Here is a 10694-nt window from a genome sequence, read left to right as displayed (position 1 = left end):
GGGTGATAAGAGTAAAGGAAAGGCAGAAAATGAGTTGTGTCATGGGGGAGAGAGTGGGGGAGGGGGCAGAAAGACGAACTAAGAGAGTGGGATGAGCAACCAAAAGAGAGGGGCGCAGATAGAGAAAGAAAGACTAGCAAAAGAGGGTGGGGATATTGCATGTGAGAGAGAGGGAGGGGAGTATTAAAAGTGGGGAGATAAAGAGAGAGTGAGAGATACTGAAAGATAATGGTAAGGATGGGGGTTAAGTTTAACAAGCAGAAATGAAATGGAATGGCCCACTCGGTAAGTGGGTTGAGTGAAAGAAAATTAATAGGATGGATAACGAGGTAGAAAGAGGAAGGAGGGAGGGAGGAGAAACGGCCTGATGAATAGAAGGATAATAAAGTGAGAATGAAATGATGAAATGCGATTTCTAGTTACTCTAAGTACTTTTTATGAATTTTATAGTACCTGTCACTCTGCCATTATATGATTGTCACGAACAAGGTCCTTTTGATTGACTGTTAAAATGTGTGTATCCCATCTTATGGTCCTAATTAACTTCGCGGTCGCTTGTTATGACAGTTTCCATGGTAACAGAATGCAATCCTGACCAAAAAGCCTATTAAAAACGACTGATGCCTGAAAAATAAATAAACCCAGCAAACCAGTTGGTAATAGTTTGGTGCTCTTTCATTCGGTGACAAGGTATGAGCTTATTCATTTATGCAATGTAATTAAGTGGATCGCCTCTGCAACAATTAATATGACTACAAATTGTTCCTCGGCATTATGAAGCTACTTATGTGTTAACATTATCAAAGATAACCATCCATTCATTCTTTTTAATTATCAAATGTTTAATGGGAGGTATATGATTCCCACCCCCTTTTGAAAAGAAAAAAAATACCACAAAACATCTCGAACGACAAGAAAGAGATGAAGGACTAGGAGATGGTAGGGTACATGAATAATCCACCCCCTCCACGATACCAAAGTCTTACCAAATCTGACTGGGGACAATGCCAAGTTAACTTTTCGCCATGTTGCCCCCCCCCCCCATTCGTTGCGACTGTCTGGATACCTCGATTTTGGCTTGCGGATCGGATACTCGACTAGCACGACGTGATTTTCTAGCTGAGAGAAAAATCACGATCACCTATCATAGTGATCAACGGCACCTTTCTTAATATCACCGGTATATTCATATTTCTTTTTTTACTCCAACGTCGTTTATAAATCTGATTTAGTTTTGATTCGACTATATTTCCTAATCTGACTAGGAAAAAGGAAGTCGGCATTATTCCTTCATCTGGCAAGCTCAAGAAAGTAGATTCTGCTCTTTGCTGAGTGAGTAAACATCATTATTATCTACAGTTGCTGTATTTTGTTGTCTTTTCCGTGTTTGACTGTGGCTTAGTGGTATAGCTTCCATCTCATGAACGGAATGGGTGGTCGTGGGTTCGATCCCTGGCAGAGTCATATTAAAGACCTGAAAAGGGAGACCTTCTGCCTTTTTTTTTTCTGGCGCTCGACGTATGAGGATGGGGAAGGGTGATAATTTAGCTGAAAGATCAGCTAATAGCTGAAGTGACCACACTGGGTAAATAAGTATCATCATTCAAAGTATGAAAATGCGAAATCATTGTTAAAATTTTTGCGTTTCGTTGCATTTTGCTTATCTGAAATTTGATGCTTTTGTACTTTTTGATACTAAGCAAACAGAAACTTACCAAGAAAGCAGTTTGTTTTTCGGAGATTCATTCGAACCACCTGTTATTTTTCATGCTGCCTCTGAAATAATTTTGAAATTTATATATTTTTTTAAGTAACATGGCCTACATGCAGGGGTGGAAATGGGGAATCGGATCGATAAAAGGCGGAAAGAGAATAGAGGGGGTGGGGGAAAGAAGGGTGTCAAAAAGTTCTGGATTTGTGAGTCTATACTACCACTAATGAACATATCACGAAAGATGAGCCCTACCTGACGCATGCTGCTTCGTAATATTCATTTTTTTTCTTTGTTTTTATTTTTAGGTTACGGCTTTGAACTATATCGTTTACTTTTTACATTTCTAATTGTGTTTCAGAATAAACCAAACCCATCATGAATAATACAAGCAATGTCGGGCCCCTGCAGTTGTACGGACTGTATTCGCCAACTCATAGATACGCCACTGCTGTCCTCTATTCCATCTGCACCATCTTGATCGTAGTGTGCAACGGATTCACGCTTTACATCCTGCAGACATGCCACGACGCCTTCCAGGAAACTACCAGACTGTTCTTCAAAGCACTGGCCATTGTCGACATGTGTGGCGGTCTGTTTGGTGCTTGCCTGGACTTTAACTTTCTCTTTTCAGTCACCAAAATCTCAATGATCGACGGTCCCTTCTGCACCTTCCTTCCTACAATCTACTATACGATTTTCAACCAAACCCTTGCCATACTTTGTTGCGTAAATCTGGATCGTTTGTTGACGATTGTATGGCCTTTACGTTATCCGATATTGGTGACGACACGGCACGCGAAAATCGCGCTCTTTTTTGCGTTAGTTATTCCTTTGTTGTTCACGGTGATGGTTTGGCCTGTGCCAGGATTCCCAAGCACCGAAACGTTAAGGATCGTCTGCGGATTGAACGGCAATGATGGCCAGTGGAATGACTGGGTGAACGCAGATATCGCAAGGAATATCTGGAAATTTTCCTCGTTTGGCCTGATACTCGTTCCTGCAGCCATTACAATCATGATCACAACTATCTCCAACCTATCACTCATCTTCATTTCCTGGCGACATATCCGTAAGACAAGCTTCAGAATTTCGAATGAACAGCAAGTTAACAGACAACGCAGCAGTCGGGATATCACCAAGGGAGTGCGCACAGTTCTTGTCATCACCTTATCGTGTTATGCAGCATTAGGGATATGGGGCTTTGCAATTATGTACCTATACCCGAGATTGGGGCGACCGGGATTCACTGTCGCATTTATAATAAGTGGTATGGTAGAACTTAGCACGAGATGGTGGAATTGCCTTGTCTATCTTTCCACGAGTCAAACTTTCCGAGAATATTCTAAGAAAGCAATCAAGCGTTTGTGCTGTAGAGCGAATTTTATCCGTAGTTAGATAAGTTCAAATGTGGTGGAGATTCTTCAGTTATTAGAATCAAAGTAGACCCTTTCTAAGAGTGGCACCGGAAAGTCCAGTGAATACAGAACATTGGAAGGGTAACTGATATACATAGTTTTTAAAGAATGACCTACCCACTGATACCTTCTTTTCGTTTAAATGTCCTTGGGCCACTTCGCTCTGTCTACAGGAGAATTCGTCTTAATGGGAAAGATCAAATCAGGAGTAAGAAACGATAACTGTTAAATCTTGGGGAACGGGAGATGCTTGATCAAGCTGTCTAACTATCCAAGACGAAGATAACCTACAGACAATGGCAGAGAAGTCAAACAACAACTCCGACAGTCTTTTGTCTTGCCTGAACGCCTTGTTTGAAAAGACTACTCCCTCTTCAACTTGGTATAAAAGCATATGGGCATCAAGCACCAGAAATCATCAAGCATCGAGGTTGCCCTGAAGATGGACGACCGGATGGTTTCTGGCCAAAACAAATAAACAAACTAATATCTTAAACAACTTTGGACAGCATTCAATGATGGTACGGCAAAATCAATTTGAGTATCTGAAGAAAAGTGCATGACGTCCTCTAGTGTATATCCCACCTGAGACACTCTTCTCATCTCATGGGAAGGCATCAAGAAACTTGTTCGCATGCTTCAACCTGGGGAGCGTATCGTCAACATTTTGCTATCTGAAAAATATACGTTTTCCTTGGATTTCATTCAGAAAAGCATTATAACTATGGTATCGAACGGATAAAACAGACTTCGTTGGATACAATATCCGACAAGTCCTTTCATGAAACGCTCCCCTTGTAAAGCACCTGGTCCAGATAACTTCAAACTTATATGGTACTAAAGAATTTGTTGATGATGTAGTCAATGCTCTCGGGAGAGTGTTACCATATCTTAAACCTGATTTCTAAGAAAGCATGAATGCCTGTAAGCAAGCAACCGGAGGACCGACGACTTAAGGTCCTCTCCGAGGGACCTGATAATGAGGATTAATGCCTTACCAACTTGGCACTAGCGCATCGAGTGGGAATCGAACCAGGGTCACCGTGATCCGAAACTCCCGCTCTGCCAACTGGGGTATCGCGCCTGCTTCTCAGCCAATCAAAGTCAAGGAAAGTTGTCAGATTTGATAACTTGTCGGACATTAATGTTGATGAAACGCTCCCCAGGACATCGTGAAAGGGATGCGCAGAGGTCTACCTCGTCACCCCGATTTCATGGTATGCATGTATACATGGGCGTAAGGATACGATATCCACATCTATAATAGTTTGGGGCGCCGAGGCTTCAGGGTCATATCCATAATAAGAAGTGTCAACTTATCGGCTCGGTATAGAACCGGGTGAGGGAATGGATGGAATAGCCGCACTCTCTTTCAACAAATCAAATCTTTTTGGGAATACACAGGGAACGTGATTAAAATAATATAATAGAGAAGGGTCAAGAACAGATTCGTCGTTTAGCAATTACTTCAATACTCTGAAAGAAATATCGAGTATATAATTATGTAGACGTATATGATGAAAAATTAAGTTTAAACGATCAACCATCATTTGATAATCAGCCATAGTGATTCCAAACACCTATTCTTAACATCACAAGAAATTGACATCTATCGATCCCCCACCCCTCATTTTTTTTTGGTTAAAACAAGTTCACACCTAGTTACCAATAATGCATATAGCATTTCCATTTATTTTAAAGAAGGATAAAAGAGCATTGTACATTAAATGCCTTGCTCACGGGCATAGGTGCCGCAGCCGGGGATCGAACCCGGACTTTTTCATGTATAGCCAGGCGCCTTAGACCACTCGGCCACGGTTCTCCACATCATCCATGTCATCGATACCAAGATCTAGTTTGCATTTTGTCCGATAGTGAAAGAGAACGGTATAAGGATGGGGGTTAAGTTTAACAAACAGAAGCAGAAATGAAATGGCCCACTCGGGTTGTGGGTTGAATGACAGAAAATTAATAGGACGGATAATGAGGTAGAAAGAGGAGGGAGGGAGGAGAAACGGCCTGATAAATACAAGGCTGATAAAGTGAGAATGAAATGATGAAATGCGATTTCTAGTTACTCTCTGATAAGTACTTTTTATGAATTATTTTATGGTACATGTCACTTTGCCATGATTGTCACGATCAAGGTCCTTTTGATTGACTGTTAAAATGTGTGTATCCCATTCATCTTACGGTCCTAATTCGCGGTCGCCTGTTGTGACAGTTTCCATGGCAACAGAGTGCAATCCGGCCTGACAAAAAGCCTATTAAAAGCGAATGATGCCTAAATAAATAAAAAAAAAAAACAGCAAACCAGTGGGTAATAGTTAGGTGCTCTTTCATTCGGTGACAAGGAATATGAGCTTATTCATTTATGCAATTAAGGACGTTCCACAGTTATGTTTGTGCGCATTATGATCTGCGCATAGTTTACACTCTGCGCGCTGACGTCACATTGGATGAACAGGTGATTAATTAGCTGCGGGTATGAGCTGATTTTTCTCATCTTCTGCACTTAAACTGCAGATCCGATGCGTTATTTCATGAAGCTAAAAAAATGAATTATTCAATGGACCATTCAAAAAAAAATATTCTCTACAATTTCATTATACTTTACTCTGCAGTGCTGCTAAAAATCACGAATATTACCCCGAGTTTGAATAAATGGTAGAGTGGTTTTGATTTTTTCTTCACATAGATACTAAGCATTCGGCACATTTTTGGTGTTTTAAAAAGCACATTTGCTCTAATAAAAATGATGATAGTTTAAAAACAAGCACATGAACCCCTATTTTTTAATGTTTGTACCTCTTAGGTATACCTTCCTTTACAACTCTGCAAATTTTGGTGAAAATGACATGGATTTTGAATAAAGTGCAGCATTTATTGAACGTTTGTGGTTTGTTGCTGAAAATATACATTTTTAGATTGGGATTTCGTTATCTTTTACGCCATTTTTAAGAACTGACAGTGCTGTTAAACTTAAAATTGCAAACAAATAGCACTATAAATAGATTCTCCATTCTAACGATACAATTATTAACTCTCTTGCGAAATTTGATGACTTTTTCATGTATTTTGACTGAGTAATAGAGGTTTAAACTCATTGTAGTAATCTTGGGCCGTCTAAAAATGCTAAATTCTTTTGAAATCGCAATTCTTACGAACATCAATTTGGGTGAACTTTGAAGCTCTATAGTAAAAAATCAAGCACATGGACCTATGTTAATTTTTGCATATTTAGAATATTAAGGTTTTAAAGTATCTATGTGCAAATTTTTGTGAAAATGACATGGATTTCACTTTAACTGTGGAACGTCCTTAACGTAATTAATTGGACGGCCTCTGCAACAGTTAGTATGACTCCAAATTGTTCCCCGCATTATGAAGCTACTTATGTGTATACATTATCAAAGTTAACCACCCTTTCATTCTTTTTAATATTCCAAGGTTCAATGTGACGTATATGATCCCCATCTCCCTTTTGAAGAGAAAAAAATAGCATAAAACATTTCGAACGACAAGAAAGAGATGAATGAGAGTTAGGGCACACGGATAATCCACCCCCTCCACGATACCAAACTCTTGGCAACTCTGACAGGGGACAATGCCTAGTTGGCTTTTCGCCATGTTGCCCCCCTCCCCCTCCTCCATATGTTGCAACTGTCTGGATGCCCCGATTTCGGCTTGCGGATCGGATACTCTACTCGACTAGCACGATGTGATTTTCTAGCTGAGAGAAAAATCACAACCACCTCATATCATAGTGATCAACGGCACCTTTTCTTAATATCACCGGTATATTCATATTTCTTTTTTTTACTCCAACGTCGTTTATAAATCTGATTCAGTTTTGATTCGACTATATTTCCTAATCTGTCAATCTTACTTGGAAAAGGGAAATCGGGATTATTCCTTCATCTTGCAAGCTCAAGAAAGTACATTTTGCTCTTTGCTGAGTGAGTAAACATCGTTATTATCTGAAGTTTGTTGTCTTTTCCGCGTTTGACTGTGGTTTAGCGGTAGAGCTTCCATCTCATGAACGGAATGGGTGGTCGTGGGTTCGATCACTGGCAGAGTCATATCAAAGACTTGAAAAGGGGGATCTTCTGCCTCTTTTTCTTCTGGCGCTCGACGTATGAGGATGGGGAAGGGTGGTAATTTATGCAGGGCCCACTGAAAGATCAGCTAATTGCTGAACTGGCCACACTGGGTAAATAGGTATTATCAATTTATCATCATCAATTAAAATTGTATGAAAGTGCAAATACAGTGTTAAAATGTTTGCGTTTCGTTGCATTTTGCTTATCTGAAATTTGATGCTTTTGTACTTTTTGATATTTAGCAAACAGAAACTTACAAAGAAAGCACTTTGCTTTCCGGAGATTCACTCGAACCACTTGATATTTTTCATTTTGCCTATTACATTATTTTGAGATTTCTATTTTTTCTAAGTAATATGGCCTACAGGAGAGGAAATGGGGGAATAGGACCGAAAGAGAAAGGAAGGTGTCGGTGAAAGAAGGGTATCAAAAAGTTCTGGATTTGTGAGTCTACTACCCCTGACGCATGCTACTTCGTAATATTCATTTTTTTTTTAATTTTTTTTTTTAGGTTACGGCTTTCAACTGTATCGTTTCCTTTTTACATTTCTAAATTGTGTTTCAGAATAAACCCAACCCATCATGAATAATACAAGCAATGTCGAGCCCCCGCAGTTGTACGGACTGTATTCGCCAGCTCAGAGGTACACTACTGCTGTCCTCTATTCCATATGCACTATCTTGATCGTGGTGTGCAACGGATTCACGCTTTACATTCTGCAGACATGCCACGACGCCTTCCAGGAAACTACCAGACTGTTCTTCAAAGCATTGGCCATTGTCGACATGTGTGGCGGTCTGTTTGGTGCTTGCCTGGACTTTAACTTTCTCTTTTCAGTCACCAAAATCTCAATGATCGACGGTCCCTTCTGCACCTTCCTTCCTACAATCTACTATACGATTTTCAACCAGACCCTTGCCATACTTTGTTACGTAAATCTGGACCGTTTGTTGACGATTGTATGGCCTTTACGTTATCCGATATTGGTGACGACACGGCACGCGAAAATCGCGCTCTTTTTTGCGTTAATATTTCCTCTTTTTTTCACGGTGACGTTTTGGCCTGTGCCAGGACTCCCAAGCACCAAAACGTTAAGGATTATCTGTGGCCTGAACGACGATGACAAACAGGGGAATAACTGGGTGAACGCAGATATCGCAAGGGATATCTGGAAATTTTCATCGTTTGGCTTAACACTCGTTCCTGCAGCCATTACAATCATGATCACAACTATCTCCAACCTATCACTCATCTTCATTTCCTGGCGACATATCCGTAAGACAAGCTTCAGAACTTCGAATGAACAGCAAGTTAACAGACAACGCAGCAGTCAGGATATCACGAAGGGAGTGCGCACAGTTCTTGTCATCACCTTTTCGTGTTATGCAGGTTTAGGGATATGGAGCTTTACACTTATGTACATATTCCCGAGATTGGGGAGACCGGGTTTCACTATCCCATTTATGATAAGTGCTGTGGTAGAACTTAGCACCAGATGGTGGAACTGTCTTGTCTATCTTTCCACTAGTCAAACTTTCCGAGAACATTCTAAGAAAGCACTCAAGCGATTGTGCTGTAGAGCGAACGTTATCCCTAGTTAGATCAAATGTGGTGGAGATTCATTAGAATCAAAGTAGACCCTTTCGCAAAGTGGCACCGGAAAAATCCAGTGAATATAGAACATTGGAAGGGTAACTGATATACATAGTTTTTAAAGAATGACCTACCCACTGGTACCTTCGTCTCGTTAAAATGTCATTGGGCCACTACGCTCTGTCTACAGAAGAATTCGTCTTAATGGTAAAGATCAAGTCAGGAGTAAGAAACGATAACTGTTAAATCTTGGGGAAGGGGAGTAGAGGTGCTTGATCAAGCTGACCAACTATCCAAGACGAAGATAACATATAGACCATGTAAGGCTTGCAGGGAAGTCCAACAACAACTCCGACGGTCTCTGGTCTTGCTTGAACGGCATCTTTGAAAAGACAACTCCCTCTTCAACTGGGTATATAAAAGCATATGGGCATCAAGCACCAGAAATCATCAAGCATCGGGGTTGCCCTGAAGGTGGACGACCGGATGGTTTCTGACCAAAAGGAACAAGCTGATATCTTAAACAACTTTGGACAGCATCCAATGATGGTACGACAAAATCACTTTAAGTATCTGACATCTTCTAATGTCTATCTATCCCATCTGAGACAATGTTCACATCTCATGGGAAGGCATCAAGACACTTATTCGCATGCTCCAACCTGGGAAGCGTATCATCAACATTTTGCTGTTTGACAAATACAAGTTTTCCTTGATTTTTATTGGCTGAAAAAACATTGTGACTATGGTATCGGTCAGATAAAAGAGACTATGAAGGATAAAACATCCGACAAGTCCTTTCACCAAACGCTCCCCTAGTAAAGCATCTATCCCAGATAACTTCAAACTTATATGGTACTACTTAAAGGTCAAGTCCACCCCAGCAAAATGTTGATTTAAATAAAAAGAGAAAAATCAAACTAGCATAACACTGATAATTTCATCAAAATCGGATGTAAAATAAGAAAGTTATGGTATTTTAAAGTTTCGCTTATTTTTCACAAAACAGTGATATGCACAACTCAGTGACATGCAAATGAGTCAGTCGATGATGTCCATCACTCACTATTTTTTTTTTTTTTTTTTAATTGTTTGAATTATACAATATTTCAATTTTTACAGATATGACCATAGGGACCGACTTGACTGAATCATATAGTATTAAGCGATGCTAATATCACATGTTCAGGGAGGAATTGATAACTGTTTCACTTGACAATGAGGAGAAAATTAGAATATTGCATATTTCATATAATAAGATACAAAAGAAATAGTGAGTGGATGACGTCATCAGCTCTTCCTCATTTGCAGACCAACCAGGATGTGCATATAACTGTTTTGTGAAAATAAGCGAAACTTTAAAATGTCATAACTTTTTTATTTTACATCCGATTTTGATGAAATTTTCGGTGTTATGCTCGTTGGATTTTTCTCTTTTTAATCAAATCATTTTTTGTTGGGGTGGACTTGTCCTTTAAAGAATGTGTTGATGAGGTAGTCAATTGCTCTCGGGAGAGTTTCATGAAAGGACTTGGACAATACCCGACAGTTATCAACAATGGTAAATGGTGTTTTTTTAAAACCTGATTGCTAAGAAAGCATGAATGTTTGTAAGCAAGCAACCGGAGGACCGACGACTTAAGGTCCTCTCCAAGAGATCTGGTAATGAGGATTAATGCCTTACCAAATTGGCACTAGCGCACCGAGTGGGAATCGAACCAGGGTCACCGTGATCCGAAACTCCCGCTCTACCAACTGGGGTATCGCGCCTGCTTCTCAGCCAATCAAAGTCAAGGAAAGTTGTCGGACAATAATGTTGATGAAACGCTTTCCAGGACATCGTGAAAGGGATGCACACAGGGCTATCT

Source organism: Lytechinus pictus, chromosome 12, assembly GCF_037042905.1.
Source record: "Lytechinus pictus isolate F3 Inbred chromosome 12, Lp3.0, whole genome shotgun sequence".
Lineage (NCBI taxonomy): Eukaryota > Metazoa > Echinodermata > Echinoidea > Temnopleuroida > Toxopneustidae > Lytechinus > Lytechinus pictus.
This window is presented reverse-complemented; position numbering follows the sequence as displayed.